The sequence below is a fragment of the Sphaerodactylus townsendi genome, linkage group LG05 (assembly GCF_021028975.2).
Source record: "Sphaerodactylus townsendi isolate TG3544 linkage group LG05, MPM_Stown_v2.3, whole genome shotgun sequence".
Classification (NCBI taxonomy): domain Eukaryota; kingdom Metazoa; phylum Chordata; class Lepidosauria; order Squamata; family Sphaerodactylidae; genus Sphaerodactylus; species Sphaerodactylus townsendi.
Window position 1 is genome coordinate 8,198,409 of NC_059429.1, and position 24,015 is coordinate 8,222,423.

The 24,015-nt window shown below is 47.2% G+C and overlaps 1 long non-coding RNA gene across 1 annotated transcript; it reads right to left on the reverse strand.

The window, feature by feature from the left end:
* Positions 1-1,811: 1,811 nt before the first annotated feature.
* LOC125432328 lies at positions 1,812-22,789 on the reverse strand. The gene is made up of 3 exons (XR_007244457.1): positions 22,779-22,789; positions 12,340-12,346; positions 1,812-1,918 (listed from the first exon to the last, which is right to left on the reverse strand). It is a non-coding gene; the product is annotated as an uncharacterized LOC125432328 (long non-coding RNA).
* Positions 22,790-24,015: the final 1,226 nt, after the last annotated feature.

Consider the following 24,015-nt stretch of genomic DNA (forward strand, 5'->3'; position numbering starts at 1 on the left):
CCCACCCCCCCCCCCCCCCACCCCCCCCCCCCCCCACCCCCCCCCCCCCCCACCCCCCCCCCCCCCCACCCCCCCCCCCCCCCACCCCCCCCCCCCCCCACCCCCCCCCCCCCCCACCCCCCCCCCCCCCCACCCCCCCCCCCCCCCACCCCCCCCCCCCCCCACCCCCCCCCCCCCCCACCCCCCCCCCCCCCCACCCCCCCCCCCCCCCACCCCCCCCCCCCCCCACCCCCCCCCCCCCCCACCCCCCCCCCCCCCCACCCCCCCCCCCCCCCACCCCCCCCCCCCCCCACCCCCCCCCCCCCCCACCCCCCCCCCCCCCCACCCCCCCCCCCCCCCACCCCCCCCCCCCCCCACCCCCCCCCCCCCCCACCCCCCCCCCCCCCCACCCCCCCCCCCCCCCACCCCCCCCCCCCCCCACCCCCCCCCCCCCCCACCCCCCCCCCCCCCCACCCCCCCCCCCCCCCACCCCCCCCCCCCCCCACCCCCCCCCCCCCCCACCCCCCCCCCCCCCCACCCCCCCCCCCCCCCACCCCCCCCCCCCCCCACCCCCCCCCCCCCCCACCCCCCCCCCCCCCCACCCCCCCCCCCCCCCACCCCCCCCCCCCCCCACCCCCCCCCCCCCCCACCCCCCCCCCCCCCCACCCCCCCCCCCCCCCACCCCCCCCCCCCCCCACCCCCCCCCCCCCCCACCCCCCCCCCCCCCCACCCCCCCCCCCCCCCACCCCCCCCCCCCCCCACCCCCCCCCCCCCCCACCCCCCCCCCCCCCCACCCCCCCCCCCCCCCACCCCCCCCCCCCCCCACCCCCCCCCCCCCCCACCCCCCCCCCCCCCCACCCCCCCCCCCCCCCACCCCCCCCCCCCCCCACCCCCCCCCCCCCCCTCCCCCCCCCCCCCCCACCCCCCCCCCCCCCCACCCCCCCGCCCTTTCCCCCCCCCCCCCCCCCCTCCTCCCCCCCCCCCGCCCCCCCCCCCCCCTCCCCAGCCCCCCCCCCCCCCCCCCCCCCCCCCCCCCCCCCCCCCCCCCCCCCCCCCCCCCCCCCCCCCCCCCCCCCCCCCCCCCCCCCCCCCCCCCCCCCCGCCCCCCCCCCCCCCCCCCCCCCCCCCCCCTCGCCCTCCCCCCCCCCCCCCCCCCCCCCCGGCCCCCCCCCTCCCCCCCCCCCCCCCGCCCCCCCCCCCCCCCCCCCCCCCCCCCCCCCAGACGTGTGTGGGAGTGCACAGGCTAATCTGAATTCCCCAGATAAGCCTCCACAGCTCAGGCGGCAGAGCGGGGAATCGAACCCGGTTCCTTCAGATTAGATACACGAGCTCTTCACCTCCTACGCCACTGCTGGTTCAGCCCATGGTTCAACCCATAATCCCCCCATAATCCCCCCACTCTCGCATTCCCTTAATATCAGCATTTGAAAGGACGGTGGGAATAGTGGCCTTGTTTAGGACAGACAGTTCACTCCCTTGAAGAAGACAGATAAGAATGAACGGGAAGTTCTGTTGATTAGTTTCCCACAAGCAGGGGAGGCCTCCTTAGCCCGGGGCAATGATAATGGGAACAGCCAACTGTGGCCTTGGAACGGATGTGTTAGCTGCCAGGCTGAGAATGAGACTGGCGTAGGCCTGGCCAGTGGCGTACTGCCCATTGGGCAAAGTGGGCAGTTGCCCAAGGCGCAGAAATTTTAAGTCATGTGGGGGCGCCTGATTTCTAAGCCCCGCCCACTCTGGCTAAGCCCCACCTACTCTGTACGGTGTCCCACAAGCCACCAGAGGCAGAGCTGGAGGACGGGGAGCTCCACCTCCGGTGAACTTGGGCTGCTGGGGTTGTCCAGGAAGGGTGAGTGCTGCGGCTGGGCTGCTCCACCCAGGGGGGCATCAAACTCCGGTTTTGCCCAGGGCACTAGTTTGCCTAGGTACGCCACTGGGCCTGACAGCAGGTGGCTATACTTCAGAGCTCAGGAGCAGAGCTTACTGAACCATTAAAGGTGAACTGTCCAATCCTCTGATGATCCATCGCCTTAGATAGAGAAGGGTGACGCAGATGATACCTGGAGGTGGGATGGGAGATACCTGGTGGAGGTAGAGGATGGTGTGTCATTCGTCTAATTGCAAGACCTGATGGCTCAGGAGAAGCTTAAAGGATTCTGTCTGCTCACTAGGAGCAGCAGTGGCATAGTGGTTAAGAGCAGGTATACTCTAATCTGGAGAAACCTGGAGCAGCCTGAGCTGTGGAGGCTTATCTGGGGAACTACATTAGCTTGTGCACTCCAACACATGCAGCTGGGTGACCTTGGGCTAGTCACTGTTCTTCGGAGCTCTCTCAGCCCCACCCACCTCACAGGGTGTTTGTTGTGAGGGGGGAAGGGCAAGGAGATTGTAAGCCCCTTTGAGTCTCCTTACGGGAGAGAAGGGGGGAATATAAATCCAACTCTTCTTCTTCACTTGATTTTGGCTTCTCACCCTAAGATTTTTCTTCAGGAGATCCAGAAAAGGGAGCTAAAACCCTGGAACTTTGAATTGACACATGTTGGCCCCGTCCACATGATCTAGGAGATCCTGGAACTGGACTTTGCAGCTGCTTGATCGACTTACTGAAGCAGCAGACCGGCTGTGAAATCCCAGAATTGTCTTCCATTCATGTGGAGGAGTGGGGAATCAAACCCGGTTCTCCATATTAGAGTTCGTTATTCTTAAACCACTCCACCCCGCTGGCTCTTTTTACCTTCACATCAAATTTCTTCCCATGTCAATCCCTTTTCTTTCACAGCACTAGCTTCTAAAGAGCATTGAAATGCTGTAAATGAACACCAGTGGTGAACCAGGGTGAGATGAACAGCGTACAGAAGCCAGAAGATCACCCCCCCAAACCCCCCACCCCACCACGATCCATACATCTCCAGGCTAGACAACAAGATATAGAGAACAACACTGGATGTGAGGTGAGAAACACCCCCAAACACCCCTCGCAGTAAGTCGAGGAAGGCTAATCGTTATTGACGGGTGAACCCCGCAACCTATCAATAATTCAGACTGGAGAAGTGCCGGGCCATGTCGGATTAATAATGCATCAGGCAGCTGTGCCCTGCTCAGCCCCACAACCGGGGTGCTGAACTAAAGAGACCCACGGCTCTGCTCTGATGTCTTGTCACTGCTTTTCAGCTCCAATTAACTGACAAGAGGCGACCCCTGTGAAGCCTTAAGGAAGGGGGTCGTGGGGGCATCTCAGGCCTGACTGTGGCTGACAAAAGGGGGCAGGGGTGAGCCCAGGGGTGGGGTGGGGGGTTCCTTGATGAGAGTTACCGCGCTGCCTGGGTAACTTTTATTCTCCCAGATCCGCCAGCTCTCAGCAGCGCAGAGGAACAGAAACAGGACCCAACACAGCGAGAATAGTGAAAATAAAAACAAGTTTATTGAGATGCTGACCTACGTGTCAGCACCTCCACACCACGGCAACAGCAGCTGCCTAGCAGCTTTGCAACAACTTTTATACACTTTCTCCCGCCTGGGAGTCTGGGGACAGCCTACAACCATTCATTTACAGGACAGCCTACAACCATTCATTTACAGATACACAGCAACCAATTTGCCCTTTGGGGGTAGGGCGGCTTATCAAATCGAATTAATAATAATAACAATAATAACAACAATAATAATAATGATAATGATGATAATGATGATGATGATGAGGAGGAGGAGGAGGAGGAGGAGGAGAAGGAGAAGGAGAAGGAGAAGGAGAAGGAGAAGGAGAAGGAGAAGAAGGAGAAGAAGGAGAAGAAGAAGAAGAAGAAGAAGAAGAAGAAGAAGAAGAAGAAGAAGAAGAGGAGGAGGAGGAGGAGGAGGAGGAGGAGGAGGAGGAGGAGGAGGAGGAGGAGGAGGAGGAGGAGTCCGGAGGGCAGTCCCTTCCTGAATCTTGAAGGCAGAAACGGGGCGAGGCGATGACATGGGCACAGGCGGGAAAAACACAAAAGAATCCTATGGGTGCTTGGGGCCAGGAATCGAAACCTAACGACGACGTCCCCCTTATCTGCCTGCTGGTGGGATTAAGGCAGATGGAGGCGCTTCTTCCGGGGTCCCCTTTTGTCAAACGTCCATTCATGGTTTTTGCAAATGAAAGGGACATGTCCAGGTGGAGCAGGGGTGGATTCCTGCCTTGAGCAAAGGAGGTTCCATGCAAATACAAATACAAAATACAACTGCCATTCCTACTTTCTACCGAATACAACTTGTTCCAATCTAACTTATAAAGAGATAAAACAGAATTTCACCTTTATTAAACAGTAAGATCAGAAATGGAATAATTCACTTCCTACTATTATCGGGGGACGTGTGCTTGAACAAGCAGAATGCATCTGAATTCTTATAAAAATTGAAGCAATGAATGAATGAATGAATGAATGAATGAATGAATGAATGAATGAATGAATGAATGAATGAATGAATGAATGAATGAAATCTGGAAACAAGTCTGGGTGCTGGGTTCACGTTCTGCAGCAGAACAACATAACATCAACCTTTTAAAAGACAGCTTTCAATTCTACTGGTTCAAAGTCATCGAGAACAAAATCAGAACCATAGGATTTGATTTGGACAATGTTGGGACTGATAGCGAACTGCATATTTTCAATCAGATCCGCGAAAGGCTGAGGGATCTGGAACATCATCGTTTCTATCCAACAAAGGCGGCTGTATGCTCTCCTCGCTCCCTCGGGATACAACCAAGTTACAGAGCAAGAGCTAAATATCTCTCATCTCCGTTATCCATGAACCAACGCCGTGCATTCATGCTAGCACGCCTCAATATTTTCCCATCAGCGGAAACCTCCGGGAGATACCTCCAGATCCCTAAACATCAGAGACTATGCCGTTGCGGATGTGGATCTATAGAAACCATAACTCATATCCTTCTGGAATGCTGTCTTCACAGTAACCTGCGCACGATTTTAATTCACCCTTTGTTGCTTCCAAGACTTGAGCACTCCAAGTTCCAGACCACTCGCTTTCTGCTAAGTGACTGTAACCCATCGATCACCTTGGCAGTGGCTAAATTCTTGGAAAGCATTTTAAACACCCGTATTTAAAGGTTTTAAAAGTTTTCTCTTTTCAATGGAAACATGCTTATAATTTATATGCCATTAAAGGTTAAAATGAAATGAACGTAACATCAAAAGAGATCTGCTGGGTTATTCCAGCAGTTTGGGTTGCCAGCTCTGATTTGGGGAATACCTGGCGCTTTTGGGAGCGCACCTGAGGAGGGTGGGGCTTGGAAAGGGGAGGGACCCCAGCGGGGTATAATGTCACAAAACCCTCCTCCGAAAGCAGCCATATTCTTCAGGTGAACGGATCTCTGTTGCATTGGAGATCACATCTGATCCCAGGAGATCCCCAGGTGTTGCCAGGAGGTTGGCAGCCCACCCAGCCTCTTTATTCCCACAGCCAGATGCCCACCCTGAACCCACCAGTAATAGACTTCTACCATTATAATTCTGGCTCTTGGAGGTATACTGCCTCTGAACGTGGAAGCTCCACAGTGCTAATTGCAGTTTGTAGATTTCCCTAAGAGAAAGAGTTTGAAGAGTTTGGATTTATATCCCCCCTTTCTCTCCTGCAGGAGACTCAAAGGGGCTTACAATCTCCTTGCCCTTCCCCCCTCACCACAAACACCCTGTGAGGTAGGTGGGGCTGAGAGAGCTCCGAGAAGCTGTGACTAGCCCAAGGTCACCCAGCTGGTGTGTGTGTGGGAGTGCACAGGCTAATCTGAATTCCCCAGATAAGCCTCCGCAGCTCAGGCGGCAGAGCTGGGAATCAAACCCGGTTCCTCCAGATTAGATACACCAGCTCTTAATCTCCTACGCCACTGCTGCTCTTCAAAGGTCCAGCTGCTCCAGTATGCTGTTTCCTGAAGATGTTTGGGTTCCTCCCATTTGAGTATTCAGAGGTGGTCTACTTCTCTACGTGGAGGTTCCAACCAGTTCTCATGACTAATAGATGTCATGAGACCCATTCTCCTGGGAACTGGACATGCTTTAGAAAGGCTAGTGGCCACCACCATATCTTGTGGCAGTGAGTTCCAAAGGTACCCCTCTGGGTCAGGATCCACTTGTTTTGGCACCAGATACTGTTGGGAGCGCTTCGGCAACATGGGATCAATTTCAATTTCAAAGCGTCAATTTCAAATACATCTTTCCTTCCATTTGCTATCTCGGTTGGCTGGTTCTGTGGCGTGGTTTGGTTTTTTGACTTGCTGTAACTCAGGGGAGACGTTTGAGACATTCCAGATTGGACTGTGACCCATCCTCTACGTTTGACTAAACAACAACTCTTAAAACGAGGGTTTAGAACACTGATCAGATCCAAAATTTAATTGCTGTGAGAAGCAGAAGCCCAAACCTCCCCGTCACCCTGCCAAGTCTTTATGGTCCGAGTTGCTGTTAATGCATTCAAAGCAGGAATAGCTGAGTCAGGGGATCCAGGCTTACGGAAAATGTTTGTGATTTCCAGGGGAATCAATAGAATCCCCATAGCTGTTTGCAGGCTGTGGATCACTGCCTGACCCCATCAAAGAACGTTTTTGAATAATGGAGATTGTAACTTACAGTATTTGCTTTCAAAAAACTTCCCAAGAGCTGTGTTTTAGAAGTGGGCTGGTGGCAGGAATTAGTAGCAGCTGATCCCCCCCACTTGTTCGCCCACCAAAGACTACAAATACCATCTGTCTGGTCTACCCAATCCCTCCCCCCATGTTGCTTTGGACAGGATTTTACAAGACAACTTTTCAAATAAATAAATGGCCTATTTTGCTTTTAAGATAGCATCGTAGGATCCTGTGCCTGAGAATATGGAAGGAAACTGCCAGCTTCCAAATGGAGCCTAGAGATATCCAGACCGCATCACCCCATACGTCCCTGTACGGCCTCTTCGATCAGTTGAGGCCAATCTACTAGTGGTTCCTGGCCCCTCCGTGATGCGGCTGGCCTCCACACGGGCCAGGGCCTTTACGGATCTGGCCCCGGCCTGGTGGAAATCTCTTCCTCCAACTGTCCGGGCCCTGCAGGACCTCGGTGAGTTCCGCAGGGCCTGTAAGACGGAGCTGTTCTGCCGGGCCTTTGAAGGAACCAGCTGCTGATGGTGCCCCCCTTCCTTTGGCCCCCTGACATTCGGGCCGCCTGTCATCCAACGGGACTCGCCATCCCTCCCTTTTGGGGAGAGGATTTTGAAAATAGAATGCTGGACGCCACTCATATTTTTATTGGTATCTATTACATATTTAATTAGAGTCAGTTTTCATTGTTTTTATCGCTGCTTTTAAATGTTTTAGCTATCTTATCTTATCTTATCTATATGTTGTACACCGCCCGGAGCCCCTCGGGGATAGGGCGGTATAAAAGCCTAAGAAATAAATAAATAAATTGCAGCTGATCTCCAGAGGACAGAGATTGACCCACCCCCATGGAGAAAATGACCGCTAAGAGGGTGGGCTCTATGGAATCGAATCCTGCTGCGATCCTCCCCGGGCTCTGCCAAGGAGCTTGTCTCAGGAAATTAATTTTTAAAACCCATCTTTTTCTGGTTCTGGTGGTTTTTCCGGTCTGTGTGGCCGTGATCTGGTGGATCTTGTTCCTAACGTTTCGCCTGCATCTGTGGCTGGCATCTTCAGAGGTGTATCAGACTTCCCTCTGTGATACCCCTCTGAAGATGCCAGCCACGAATGCAGGCGAAACGTTAGGAACAAGATCCACCAGACCACGGCCACACAGCCTGGAAAATCCACCACAACCAGTTGAATCCAGCCATGAAAGCCTTCGACAATCCATCTTTTTCTGTTGAACATTGGAGAGCGTGCGTTGAATTTATTCACAATGGTAAACTTTACAGCAGCTACTCTGGATTAGACCAAGGGTTCGTCCTGTTCCCGATTATGCTGACATAAAACAGAAAAATCTATACCTTGGCTTTTAGAAACAGCAAACTGGTGGTGCAAGATTGTTACCGCGCTGCCTGGGTAACTTTATTTTCCCAGATCTGCCAGCTCTCAGCAGCGCAGAGGAACAGAAACAGGACCCAACACAGCAAGAATAATAAAAATGAGTTTATTGAGATGCTGACCTACGTGTCAGCATCTCTGCACCACGGCAACTGCAGCTGCCTAGCAGCTTTACAACAACCTTTATACACTTTTTCCCACCCGGGAGTCCGGGGGAATACAGGACAGCCCACGACCATTCATTTACAGATACATACCGTGTTTCCCCGAATATAAGACAGTGTCTTATATTAATTTTTGCTCCCAAAGATGCGCCATGTCTTATTTTCAGGGGATGTCTTATTTTTCTGTGTTCTGTTCGTCGGGCATTCTTCCAAACAAAAACTTTGCTATGTCTTACTTTCGGGGGATGCCTTATACTTTGCACTTCAGCAAAATCTCTACTATGTCTTATTTTTAGGGGATGTCTCAAATTCGGGGAAACAGGGTAGCAACCAATAAGAGTCCCTTCCTGAATCTTGAAGGCAGAAACGGGGCGAGGCGATGACGTAGGCACAGGCGGGAAAAACACAAAAGAATCCTATGGGTGCTTGGGGCCAGGAATTGAAACCTAACGACGACGTCACCCTTATCTGCCTGCTGGTGGGATTAAGGCAGATGGAGGCGCTTCTTCCGGGGTCCCTTTTGTCAAACGTCCATTCATGGTTTTAGCAAATGAAAGGGACATGCCCAGGTGGAGCAGGGGTGGATTCCTGCCTTGAGCAAAGGAGGTTCCGTACAGATACAAATACAAAATAAAACTGCCATTCCTACATTCTACCTAATACAACTTGTTCCTATCTAACTTACAAAGAAATAAAACAGAATTTCACCTTTATTAAACAGGAAGATCAGAAATGGAATAATTCATTTCTGACTCCGCTATCAAGATGACAGTATATGACATGTTTACATAAACAGATGCACGATAACCATTAGCCACAGAAGTCTTGCAAGAAGACTGTACATATCCAATGTTGGTGCTCAAATACAAAAACGCATCAGTTCATCTGTACAAACAGACGAGCGCCCTGGCGTCTGCTCATTTCGTGGAATTAATTATTGTATTGTCGAAGGCTTTCAGAAGGGCTGCAAGACCAAGAACAAGCCACATGAACAAAGATAAAGAGCCATCTAGAGGGAAGGTGTTCTTACCATACATCAAGGGAACCACTGATCGCATAGGAAAACTGATGAAGAAGCACAACCTACAAACAATCTACAGACCCACTAAGAAAATTCAACAGATGCTACGTTCAGCAAAGGATAAGAGGGATCCTCTAGCTACTGCAGGAGTCTATCGCATACCATGCAGCTGTGGACAAGTCTACATAGGAACCACCAAACGCAGCGCACAGACACGACATCAAAAGAAACACCTAAAAGGCACTGCAGACTATTTCAGCCAGAAAAATCAGCAATAGCAGAACACATGATAAACCAATTTGGACATAGAATATTATTTTGAAAAAACAGAAATTCTGGACCACTCTGAAAAGCCACTACGCCAGACTACACAGAGAAGCTAAATTGAAAGCTATAAGCACATGGACAATTTTAACAGGAAGGAAGAAACTCTGAAAATGAACAGAACTTGGCTGCCAGTGTTGAAAAATACTAGGGTCAAGACTGTGTCAAACCAGCTCCACACAAACACAGGATGACCATAGACAAAAGAAACAGGCCAGGATACTTCTATTCAGATGCTCCCACCAGTGACCTTGCTATCTACAGGGTTACTCCCAAGCTATAGTCTTCATTGTTACTCATACTTCTATTCAGATGCCCTCAACTATTGACCTGGTTGCCGCCTTTGTTACTCATAGACAAGGTTTCCCCACCCACCCTGGACACTCCCCACACACCCTGGACAGATATATACTCCACTTGCTTTTCCAACATCAGATCCTCTGAAGATGCCAGCCACAGATGCAGGCGAAACGTCAGGAGAGAATGCTGCTAGAACACGGCCATACAGCCCGGAAACCACACAGCACCCAACGAATTAATTATTGTCCATTTCCTCAGTATAGTACCTTGCTACATGTCAGATGGAACAGCTCCTTGTTGTAAGAGATCGTGATGAATTTGGATGCTATTAATAGGAAGATGAACTTTTAGAGAAGCGAGCAAGACTGATACTACCAAGACTTCTGTGGCTAATTGTTATTGGGTATATGTCTACGTAAATATTTAATATACTCTCATTTTGCTATTCCTGTGGAGTAGCCAATTGATGTTGGTTTACTTTGACTTATCCATGCCTAGTCAGATCTTTTCTGTTTAGAAGAAGAAGAAGAGTTTGGATTTATATCCCCCCTTTCTCTCCTGCAGGAGACTCAAAGGGGCTTACAATCTCCTTGCCCTTCCCCCCTCACAACAAACACCCTGTGAGGTAGGTGGGGCTGAGAGAGCTCAGAAGAACTGTGTAACTCAGCCCAAAGGCTCCACCCAGCTGGCGTGTGTGGGAGTGCACAGGCTAATCTGAATTCCCCAGATAAGCCTCCACAGCTCAGGCGGCAGAGCTGGGAATCAAACCCGGTTCCTCCAGATTAGATACACGAGCTCTTAACCTCCTACGCCACTGCTGCTCCTTTACCCCATTATGTTTACCCCATTATGCCCAGGCAGATGTCCTCCAGAAGTCTATCAGCATGAGATGGAGGCCAAAGTCGTCCCTTGTCGAGGTAGCTGATATTCAGAGACAAATGCCCTCTAAATATAGAGGTCCCGATTTGAACTTTCATCTTCGAAAGAAGCTGTGGATATTCAGGCATGAGGAAAAATCAGCTTGGCTTATTTAGATCCTCTGAAGATGCCAGCCACAGATGCAGGCGAAGCGTCAGGAGAGAATGCTGCTAGAACACGGCCATACAGCCCGGAAACCACTCAGCACCCAAATATAGAGGTCCTGTTTTGGCATTTAAACAAAAGAAAGTACTAGGGATTCTCTTTGTCTGGAAATCCCCCGATTTGAACTTTCATCTTCGAAAGAAGCTGTGGATATTCAGGCATGAGGAAAAATCAGCTTGGCTTATTTAGAGCCCTATGGGGGCGGGCAAAATGGCGCCCCCCGTGGGGGCCCCCGCATGGCATCGTACCCCCTCCCCCTAACCCCCTAGCCCGCTGGGCCGGGCGGGGCCGGGAGGAGGGAGGGGTGTGGGGATGCCCCCCTGGGTTCCTTGCCCCCGCCCACTTAGTTTACTTCAGCCGGCTGCTCTTTGCACGTGACTCACGGGGCGGAGGGGGGGGAGGTGCCTGGTGCCTGGGGTAGAAAATGTTGACAGAGAGAAATTTTTCTCTCTTTCTCACAATACTAGAACCAGGGGGCATTCATTGAAAATGCTGGGGGGAAGAATTAGGACTAATAAAAGGAAACACTTCTTCACACAACGTGTGACTGGTATTTGGAATATGCTGCCACAGGAGGGGGTGATGGCCACTAACCTGAATAGCTTTAAAAGGGGCTTGGACAGATTTATGGAGGAGATGTCGATCTCTGGCTACCAATCTTGATCCTCCTTGATCTGAGATTGCAAATGCCTTAGCAGACCAGGTGTTCGGGAGCAGCAGCAGCAGCAGAAGGCCATTGCTTTCACCTCCTGCAGGTGAGCTCCCACCTGGTGGGCCACTGCGAGTAGCAGAGTGCTGTACTAGACGGACTCTGGTCTGATCCAGCAGGCTCATTCTGATGTTCTTATGTGCCCAGGGCATTTGTTCTTGGTTGTCCCCAGAGGTGGGATTCAGGGGGTTCCAAAGGTTCTGTAGATCCTCTGAAGATGCCAGCCACAGATGCAGGTGAAACGTCAGGAGAGAATGCTGCTAGAACACGGCCATACAGCCCGGAAACCACACAGCACCCAAGTTCTGTCGAACCTGTTGTTAAAATTTAAAATATCCCTTTTTAAATACTTAAAATGTTTTTTATTAAGTATTAATATTTTTAATACTTAAAATAAAAAAGTGATATTAAAAATATTTTTAAAATGCTTTTTAACAGTCATTATTTGAATCCCACCATCATCGGAACCTGTTGTTAAAATGTTTGAATCACACCACTGGATGTCCCCATTATAGCTATGCAGGGGTGTAGCTAGGGTAAATGGAGCCCGGGGCAAAATCTGAGTTTTGCGCCCCCCCCCCCATTTGGGCAGCCTCCCTCCCCCACCACGACCAAACAACATTTTTTGCACCAGGTCATCTCAAAGTCACCATTGCATTATAGAACATGGCCCAACACACAAATCTGAACACACCCAGGGCTCCTTAGTTTAAACAACATTGAAAGTGATGCTATTTTTTTTCATGAGGGTAACCCACCCTGAAACAGCATCACTTTTAATGTTGTTTAAACTACAGAGCCCAGATTCTCCTTTTAAATCCACCTTAAGGGGATACTCTGGGCTCCCTAGTTTAACCAACATTGAAAATGATGCTGTTTCAGGGTAGATTCCCACCCAAACAGCATCATTTTCAATGTTGGTTATTGTGAGTTTTCTGGGCTTATTGTGGCCGTGAGTAGTGTGTATCTTGTTCCTAATGAACACCTGCATCTGTGGTTGGTATAGAGGTGTATCACAGAGAGAAGTCTATTATACACTGTGTCCAGCCTTCTCTTATAACAGACTTCTCTCTGTGATACACTTCTGAAGATGCCAGCCACAGATGCAGCTAAAATGTTAGGAACAAGATCTATCAGACCACGCTGCACAGCCTGTAAAACTCACAACTACCAGTTGAATCTGGTTTTGAAAGCCTTCAACAATACTTTTAATGTTTTTTTTAATCTAGGGAGCCAGGATTCTCCCTTTAAATCCACTCCAAAGGAGGTGGATTTAAAGAACCTGGGGAAAATGTGAGGGTGCCTGTCAGGGGAGCAATGTTTAAGCTAACAGTACCAAACTTTTAGGCTATCTTCAGAAGACTCTCCCCTGATTAAACCACCCAGGTTTAGTGAAGTTTGGTTCAGGAAGCCCAAAGTTATGGACCCTCAAAGGGTAGCCCCATCTACCATTAGCTCCCATTGGAAACAATGGAGGATGGAGCACCCCTTTTGGGGGTCCATAACTTTGGACCCCCTGAACCAAACTGCACCAAACCTGGGTGCTATCAGCAGGAGACTATCCTTATGATACCACCTAGGTTTAGTGAAGTTTGATTCAGGGGATCCAAAGTTATGGACCCTCAAAATGGTAGTGCCGTTTACTATTAGCTCCCATTGGAAATAATGGAGTATGGGGTCACCCATTTTGTGGGTCCATAGCGTTGGACCCCCTGAACCAAACTGCACCAAACTTGGCTGGTATCATCAGGAGAGTCACCTGGCAATAGTCTGAAAGTTTGGTGCTGCTAGCCTAAAAACTGCGCCCCCTGCAGGCCAGAAATGGGAAAAACCCTGAAAAATAGAAAAAGCCACTAACGAACCTGCAATTTTTGCGCCCACCACAAGGTGGCGCCCGGGGCACTTGTCCCCGGATGTCCCCATGGTAGCTACGCCTCTGTAGCTATGCCACTGGTGGTGGGGGGGGGGCGTGAATCTGCCTGTGGGCGTGGCTTGCAGCCATGCCATGCCAGGATCTCTGTTCAAGCAAAGCACTTCCATGTGAGCAAAAGACTTTATTTAGTTACAGAAGCTCAGGGAAAGATCTGGCATCAGAGGTTTGTTGACAGAAATGGGAAACCCCACCAAAGCTCCCTTTCAAATAGGAAAGGGGACTCGGCGCCCTCCTCCAAGCCTTCTGCCTTGTTGCATGGCAGATTTAATAAGCAAGAAAAGGCTAAAAGATTGTGCCCATGTAACGATGGCTCAGTTGAATCTCTGGCCCACCAATTACTACACTGTCTCAGATTCAAGGAAATCAGATCCAAGTATGTGAATCTTACTCCTTTACATTTACCCCATCTCCCCAATTTAATTAGATTACACTACTTGTTGGACAACCCTGATCCTTCTCTCTGTATGATAGTGGCAGACTTTCTCCTGGAAATTACCAAACGCCAGTAGATTTCCTTCGTCCTAACATGTATTTCCTGTATTGTATATGCTTTTCAATCCGTTTTTTATTATTGTTGTACTGCTGTCTATGCCTATAAAGGCTTGCTTCGCTTCGCCCTCCTCCAAGTCACTCTTATCCCAGCAAAACCCGACTCGTCCCTCTCAGCCGGAAAGGAACGGGACTGTCCTCTCCTTATCGCAGACTACTCCATCCAAGTCAACACAGGAAATGCCCCAGGTGTTTTACTAAACAACAGGCTGTGGATGCCCAGGACAACACATGAGGCGGGGGTGGGGGGGCACACAAACTATCATACTCACCTCCCACCAGGTGTCAGGCTCTCGAACGTGGAAATAACAGAGACCGTAGGAAAGTCCTAAAGCAGTTTATCTCTACAACGCGTAGAGTAACAGAGAAAGCTGACTCTAAGCTCTCCCGCTTAGATCCAGAGATTATATCCTTCAATCCCCACCCCCCATTTGATTCCCACCAAATGTGTTTCGCAAAGTGTATAACATTTGCACTACAGAGCTTCAAGAAACCTGGGAACCGTTCGCACCTTCCCGCAGGAGGGCTGGCGCCAGGGAATTGCCAGGGAGGGGAGAGGGAAACAGGAAAGCATTTACAGGAAACACTTGCAATTCTTACACAGAAAGACATCTGGGCATTGACAGGCTTGGACCTGACACCAGGAGGGGAATTATGGACAGGGCCATATACTGGACATGACACGCTGGCAGATTTGCTCTCCCGGGGGCATTTACCCTGGTGGAGGGTCAATTCTTTTGGTGTGCGGCTGCTGTGACTCTCCAGTACGGCGCTGGATGCAGTACTAGATTCCCAGAGCCCGTGCTGCCAGCATAACAAGGGCAAGCCGGGGGAGGAGCCGACAAGCCTCAGTTTCCTCCTGGCCATTAACTCTGCTGTGCTGGTGTAACCCCTGTGCTCAGAATGGGTTGACCCAGAAAGGGGTGGAGACTCAAAGCAGCAAGAGGCTGCAGACCTCATGTAGTTGGAGGAGACAAGGCTACCAGACTCGGACCTTGATTTCTATAAGCTCTTAACACCTTGTTAAGGTAACTGCAATATTGTTGGGAACTACTGGGAAGGTAGTTGTTTATTTTTGCTATGTTGTAAATGTTGGAGTTTATTGTTTCAGGGGTTTTTTATGTTTGTAATGGGTGAGAGTTCTCCTGGAAACCTTCATCATGTTGAATCCTGTTCATCAAGCCCTTGGAGTCTTCAGGAGCCGACCCACTTGCAAAGAAGAATTGGACTTGGCAGTATCAGAAGACTGCAACTAGAAGGACTTGAAAATGCAACCTGAACAGGACCTTGAAGTGTGATGTGAAATGTTGATGTTTGATGTTATATGTTAAGAAAGTAAACCATTTTGTTTTTTAAAATGTTGTTGTTGCAAACTCATTCCAAGTTCTGCCCCACAGAACCCACAAGTTGAGGTTACACTGGCAGCTGGGTCCCTCAGTTCCCATGCAGGCTTCTTGACGGCGGAAAGGCATTTTTCCTTTTTAACCGTCCCCGTGCCACCGGGACGCCTCCGTGGGAAGTGGCGAGGGAGTGGCTGTGAGCTAGAATGGCGTGGAGGCTGTAGCACTAAACTCACCCTGGGGACACCAAGTATTTGGTTTCCCAGGATGATCTCAATCTTAAGAGCAGCAGTGGCATAGTGGTGAGGAGCAGGTGCGCTCTAATCTGGAGAACCGGGTTTGATTCCCCGCTCTGCCACTTGAGCTGTGGAGGCTTATCTGGGGAACTAGATTAGCCTGTGCACTCCAACACACGCCAACTGGGTGACCTTGGGCTAGTCACAATTCTCTCAGGATTCTCTCAGCGAAGGGGTGGGCAACTGTGGCCCTCCAGATGTTTGTGGACTACAATTCCCATCAGCCCCTGCCAGAATAGCCAATTGGCCATGCTGGCAGGGGCTGATGGGAATTGTAGTCCACAAACATCTGGAGGGCCATAGTTGCCCACCCCTGTTGTGAGGGGGGGAAGGGAAAGGAGTTTGTAAGCCCCTTTGAGTCTCCTGCAAGAGAGAAGGGGGGGGGTGTATAAATCCAAATTCTTCTTCTCTTCTTAATATCCCAGGTGGTTGTGAGGCTAAAATAAAAAGAAAGAACCTAATGCCGGTGGCTCGCTCATTATGCAAAGAAGCAGGAGATTCACGGATTAAACTGAAGTTAAATGTTTATTAGGGAACTACATTTCAGATAGGAAAGCCTTTGCAAGATAAGTGAATCTCAAAGGTAATACTCATTTGTTTGATCTTGCTCAGCGTCTGGCACACAGCTCTGCACCCCCTTCTGGCTGCGCAGGCTCTGTAGGAAGCCTCGTGCAGATGCTTCAAGCGCACTGACCTGCAGGTGCCTCAAGCACACTGTCCATGGTACTCAGATAGACTGTGTCTGGCAGCTGTGCTTCATTTTGCTCTGTTGAAGCAGATTCATTGGAATCTGCTGTCTCCTTTTCATCAATGTAAATCAGTGGTTCTCAACCTTCCTAATGCCGCGACCCTTTAATACAGTTCCTCATGTTGTGGTGACCCCCAACCCTAACATGTATCCATTTTACAGATGGAGAACACTGATGCACAGAGTCTTAGGCTACCCCTGGGAAAGGGTCGTTCGACCCCCAAAGGGGTCCCGATCCCCAGGTTGAGAACCACTGATATAAATCACGTTGCAGATTTTTATTATATCTGTTGCGGGTTGAGGATTTTTAAAGAAATCTTTTTGCATCCCAGTGCATAGCCTACAAAAATCCCTTCTTCCGCACTAAGATCCATCTTGGAGAGCTTTTTCTTTGCGATGTCAGCATACGCTTTGGATCCAAACACTGTGAAATGATTCATACTCCATTTGTGCTCAAACCACTGTTCATAGGATGTGCTACTTGCATCTTTTGTAAGTAGTCTGTTTTGCAAGTCAGTTGCAATATTTTTCTGGTCATTTTGCTTCACGCAGCATCTAGCCATCTCAGGGAGTAATTTTTGGACTTGACTACTCCATTCATTTCTGGTCAAAAATGGAGAGTCTTTTCCATATCCAGCCAACCCGTTCTTCATCTCATTTCCCACATATTTTCCTCCATATCTCATATATCAGTGTGTACTGCAACTGGTATTCTCTGAAATCTGTTATTAACCAGTGCAATATAAGCTTAGACTTGTCCAGTGCTTGCTTTTTCTGTCTAATGAAGTCGGTCGCAGTATATCTTGAAAAATCATCTATAAACATTTGCAAAAATTTGTTTTCACATGGAGTTTGTGTAACCCCCATGCCCAGAATGGGTTGGCCCAGAATGGGTTGACCCAGTAAGGGGTGGAGACTCAGAGCAGCAAGAGGCTGCAGGAGAGAGCTCTTTGGAGAAGACAAGGCTACCAGACTCGGACCTTGATTTCTATAAGCCCTTAACACCTTGTTAAGGTAATTGCAATATTATTGGGAACTACTGGGAAGGTAGTTGTTTTTGCTATGTTGTAAATGTTGGAGTTTATTGTTTCAGGGTTTTCTTTTGTGTGGTTGTAATGGGTGAGAGTTCTCCTGGAAACCTTTCATCATGTTGCAACCTGTTCATCCAGCCCTTGGAGTCTTCAGGAGCCAGCCCACTTGCAAAGAAGAATTGGGACTTGGCAATATCAGTAGACTGTAAATAGAAGGACTTGAAACGCAACCTGAACAGGACCTTGAATTGTAACGTTAAATGTTGATGTTTTAAAAGTGTAAATTGTAAAGAAAAGTAAACCGTTTTGTTGTTTAAAAAATTGTTGTTGCAACTCCTTCCAAGTACTGCCCCACAGAACCCACAGTTAGGGGTTACATTTGCATTTTAAACTGCCCACAGAAATCACTGTTGTTAATTTCAGATGCCATTGGGTTCTGCTTTTGTTTGGGAGCTTTGAAAAACCTCCTGCTGCAACAATTGCTTTAATGCAAATTGCACAGTTCTGCTCTGGGGGGAATCTAATAATTTGCACCTTCAGTTGGCGATTAAGAAAAAACAATTTGAAGAATGGGACAAGAAAATTAAACTATGGGCATTTAATCAAAAGAAACCAAGAGTGATGAATAAAATAGCCTATATATGTTCCAGTGCAACTAATGCTTGTGGCTCCAAAATTACAGGAATACTTATGGCATTTCTCAAATAAAAAGTTTGATGGGAATTCAAATAGATAAAAGAGACAGATGGATGAAGTTCGAAAATGAAATAAACTTGAACACGGGTAGCTTTGGAATATATTCAAGTTGTTCAAAAATAGAAAGACAAAAATGAAAAGGCCCTAGAAAGAAGAGCACGGAAATTCAGAAATGAAGAAAACATTAGGGCTATTGGTAGCGTACACTGGGCGTATACGGTTGGACAGGAAGGATACTTCAAACAATAAGATCTCTACACAGACAAGGAATATACAAGGTAGCACAACTGTACAATGAAAGAGGAGAATTAATACCGCTTCCAATTCTGCAGGAGAAAGGGAGGAAGAAAACTGGTTACTATTATGGAACGGAAAAGATAAAGCCTCCAGAGGGAGGAAGAGGATAATGAAAAGTTGTATAAAAAATATATGAGGAAAAGAAAGGACAAATATTAGGAGTTATATACAAAAACATGATAGAAGATCAAGAATTCACATAAGAATCATAACGGAAAATGGCAAGATGGAGTGAAAGACATATGGACCTGGCTAAAGGATTATATGATAATACGAATAAAATAAAAAATAGATAAATATGCAGAACTAGAGAAGAAATTAATATTAAAATGGCATAGAACAATCAAAACAGTTGGCATATATGATAAGTGGCTCAGTCCTAAAATGTTGGCATTAGAGAAATGCAATATACCCATATGTGGCTGTGAATGTATAGGCAAAAACAGGAAAATGTATAAAAATCATATAGAAAAATATGCAAAAGGTAAAAATAAAGATAAATATAGATTTACTATTTCTAGGTATAGTGACGGTACCATAATAGAACAAAGAAAAAAAGAAAACTTTCAAATTCATATGATTTAGAGTCCATGCAGTAATATACTAAAAGTGGAAGTAATAAAAAATCTGGACGTACCAGAAATGGTACTGGAAATGGTGTATGAAAACATACCAGAAATTTCTAAGACACAATGTCAAGAAATCAAATAAGCGGCAAGAGCGTTGATACTGGCGTATTTCGATGAACGTTATTGACCAAGCAAACCTTTAAATTGGAATTACAGAAGAAAAATGGACAAGAAGATTGAAAAGAATGGACCGCCAAGCCGCGTTACAAGAGAAATAGCCAGCTGGAGTGAGGGAGAAAGGGGAAATGATAAGGAGGATGTATATAAAAGTATGCCATTATAAATCTGTAATAAATTCACACACAAAATATTCCAATAACTGCACCTTCTTAGCTAGATTCTGGCTTTCAAGTTACTTGATTGCATGTGTCCGTAGGGTCTATATGCCATACATTTATACACTGTCTATAAGTGCATCTCTGAATATAAGACCCACTTTCTGCACATATAGATCGAGTTTAAACAGAACATCTTTTTTATTGTCGAAGGCTTTCACGTCCGGAATCACTGGGGTGCTGTGTGGTTTCTGGGCTGTATGGCCGTGTTCCAGCAGCATTCTCTCCTGACGTTTCGCCTGCATCTGTGGCTGGCATCTTCAGAGGATCTTAAAATGCAAACTCACTATCAGATCCTCTGAAGATGCCAGCCACAGATGCAGGCGAAACGTCAGGAGAGAATGCTGCTAGAACACGGCCATACAGCCCGGAAACCACACAGCACCCCAGAACATCTTTTCTTGTGCCAATCATTTCTGCCCCTTCCTTTATAATGCATTTTAATCATGCCCTTGTCTGTTAAACCATTAATTGAAATCAAGTCGGTTGTGGTGGGTTTTCCCGGCTATGTGGCCGTGGTCTGGTAGATCTTGTTCCTAACATTTCGCCTGCATCTGTGGCTGGCATCTTCAGAGGTGTATTACAGAGAAAAGTCTGTTTCACACTGTGTCTAGTGAGAAGGGAAAGTTTAGTGGGGTATATTCTCCATGTTCCAGGGTGGGGAACCAATCAGTTAGCGTTTGGGTGGAACTTTCTGTGCAAAGGTGTGGTTGAGTGCATTGTATTACGGATGGGGTTATCAGTCCATTTTTTAAGTACTAGGAGCCAAGCTTTGCTAATTTTCAAAGTCTCTTCTTTCTTGTTGAAGTCGTCTTGGTGTTTGTGAATTTCAATGGCCTCCCTGTGCAGTCTGACACAGTAACCTTCCGAATTGTCCAGAATTTCAGTGTTCTCAAATAAAATGTTATGTCCAGTTTTGTTTAACACATGTTCTGCAACTGCAAAAGCCTTCGACAATGCATTGAAATCAAGTTGTTTGTAAGTTATGGGACAAAAAGACCGTTTGTGATTTTAATATCTCACACAAATCCTCCTGGTAACAAGCACTTAAGGGTAACTTATCCTACTTCCACCATTTCTACAGGGTGATCATCTGCTACACAGAACATTTCTATTTTACCTTCCTCCAAACTGTCGAATAAATTTTTATCTCCACATAAAGGAGTTGTAGAGCCACTGTCAAGGATCCACACGTTTGATTTTATTTCTCCTGGTATTAATATGAAAGTTTTCTTTAATAGAGTTTGTCTTTGGATCCAGCATGGTTATTCACAGCGGGAGTTGCTCTCCTCGAGATTTATTGCCCTTTGTTTGTAGAGGAAAATGGCTGTCTGATGCTTGCTGATCAGCACCACTAAGATTCTGAGACTATTTGGGGCTTGAAGGAATTATCTTCTAATATGCTCTTCCTATGATTCTGCCAAAAGTGGTTTTCCCTTGTCTGTATTATAGCAACCAAATTTTAATAACTCTTGGGGAGTGAAATCAATAATAATAATAATAATAATAATAATAATAATAATAATAATAATAATAATAATAATAATAATAATAATAATAATAATAATAATAATAATAATAATAATAATAATTGTAGTCCGTGCAGACGGACTACAAGCAGAGGCAAAATACTGTTGCTCAGATGATTCACTGGAACTTGTGCCACAACTACCATCTGCCTGTGACAAAGAACTGGTGGAATCACAAACCTGAAAAGGTCACTGAAAATGAAAAGACACGTAAAACTACTCTGGGACTCCTGCAATCTCGGTGACCGACAAAGTTTTGGAACATAATACTCCTGACCTCAATTATTGGACAGGCGCGAAGTGTGGATAGCTGATGCTGGCAATTCCTGGCAGACAGAAGAATTGATGAGAAGCAACCGGAAAAAACTTACGACTACCAGGATTTAAGGATTGAACTACAAAGACTTCTGGCACAAAACCAGTAAAGGTTGTATCCCAGTGGTGATCGGCATTGAGTTCGCGCAAGCAGCCTTAAAGATCTTGAACCGCACTTAAAACAATCGGCGCCGACAAAATCACCATATGTCAGCTGCAAGGCATTACCCTACTAGAAGCTCTGCACGATTATTTATCGATGGGTTGTTAATACTGTGTCCTAGATGCTTGGGAAGTGTCCGACGTGTGATGTAATACAAAATCCAGCATATTGATCTTGTTTGCTGTGTATAACTGTTTTGTATAATAATAATAATAATAATAATAATAATAATAATAATAATAATAATAATAATAATAATTTGTTGTTGTTGTTGTTGTTGTTGTTGTTGTAGTCCACGCAGACGGACTACAAGCAGAGGCATAATACTGTTGCTCAGATGATTCACTGGAACTTGTGCCACAACTACCATCTGCCTGTGACAAAGAACTGGTGGAATCACAAACCTGAAAAGGTCACTGAAAATGAACACGTAAAACTACTCTGGGACTTCCGAATTCAGACTGACAAAGTTTTGGAACATAATACTCCTGACCTCACGATTGTGGAAAAAAAGGAAGTGTGGATAGTTGGTGTTGCAATTCCTGGTGACAGCAGGATTGATGAGAAGCCAACCGGAAAACCATACACGATACCAGGATTTACATGATTGAATCTACTAAAGACTCTGGCAATACAAACCAGGCAGTAAAGGTGGTCCCAGTGGTGATCGGCATTGACTGGGTGCAGTGCCTAAAGATCTTGAAGCGGCACTTTAAAAAACACCGGGCGCTTGATAAAATCACCATATGTCAGCTGCAAAGAGGCCACCTCTACTCGGCTCTTCCGCACGCATTATTTTGTCGTATACAGCACACAGTCCTAGATGCTTGGGAAGTGTCCACGGCGTGTGATGTAATACAAAAATCCAGCATATTGATCTTAGTTTGCTGTGCATAACTGTTTCCTTTATATAATAATAATAATAATAATAATAATAATGTAATAATAATGCACACAATAATAATAATAATAATAATAATAATAATACCGTAATAATAATAATTTGTTGGTTTAAGCTGTTGTTGTTGCTTTTGTTGTAGTCCACGCGAGATGGATTACAGTTAGGCATAATACTCGTTGCTCAGATGATTCAACTGGAACTTGTGCCACAAATCTACCATCTGCCTGTGACAAAGAACTGGTGGAATCAATAAACCTGAAAAAGGTCACTGGTAAAATGAACACGTAATGTTCACTACTCTGGGACTTCCGACAATTCAGGACTGGGACAAAAGTTTTGGAACATAATAATTCTGGACCTCACGATTGTGGAAAAAAAAAAGGCGACAGTGTGGATAGTTGGTGTTGCAATTCCTGGTGACAGCAGGATTGATGAGAAGCAACCTGGGAAAAAACTTTACACGATACCAGGATTTAAGTTGATTGAACTACAAAGTTATTCTGGCACAAACCAGTAAAAGGTGGTCCCAGTGGTGATGCGGCACATCTGGGCGCAGTGCTAAAGATCTTGGTGACGGCACTTAAAAAACACTAGCGCTTGACTGACAAAATCACCCATATATGTCAGCTGCAAAAGGCAATCTACCTACTCGGCTCTGCACGCATTATTAAGTCACGATACATCACACACTGTGTCCCAGATGCTTGGGAAGTAACCGACGTGCAGATGCGTATCACAAAATCCTCTGCATATTGATCTTTGTTTGCTGTGTGTATAACTGTTTTCAGGCAATAATAATAATAATAATAATAATAATAATAATAATAATAATGGCATAATATGTAGCCAATAATAATAAATGCATTGTCGAAGTGGCTACATTTAGCACTAATAATAATAATAATAATAGCCTAATAATGGCCAATAATAATACCAATAATAATAATATGTAATAATAATAATAATAATTAATAATAATAATAATAATGTACATGGATGAATTTGGACTCAGCTGTATGGGAAATCAGATCATTGCAGAAATCCATACCTAGTAAAATCCAGTCTGAATATTTCAGCCGGTGAACATTTCGATGGAGTTCTGGCCTGGAAAAGTGCCACGGTGGCAATAAAGAGGGCAAGATCACCGAGAGTGATGGGATTGAGAATGCCCTGGATGGCATTAACTCATCAGGAGTGCAACCAAGAGGCCGCTTATAACAATACCTGGGCATTTCTGCAGCTGGATAACATCAAGCATTGGGCAGAGTATGAAGACTGTTGCTCGACAGAGAGTTAATAACCAGAGAGTTCAGGAAAATTGTTGAAAATCTAAATTAAACGGTGGGAATACCATCAAGGCCATCTTTAACACCTTCCGGCCACCTACTCCGGTCATCAGGTACACTGCAGGAATCATCAACTGGACACAGGCTGAGTTATTGGAAGCATTAGATAGAACAACCCTACGGAAGCTTAAGACAATGCCCCATGCCTTACACTTGCCTTAGGATGATACTGGTAGATTATATCTTCCCCGGAGATCTGGAGGCAGGGGCTTACTCGCAAGTACAGCAGAAGCAGTGGAAGAAGAGAAGCTATGCACTCGGGCCAATTATGTGAAGGAAAGTTAAGAACAGGTGCATTGATTGGAAGTGAAGAACAGACATTTTTTGCTTTCGC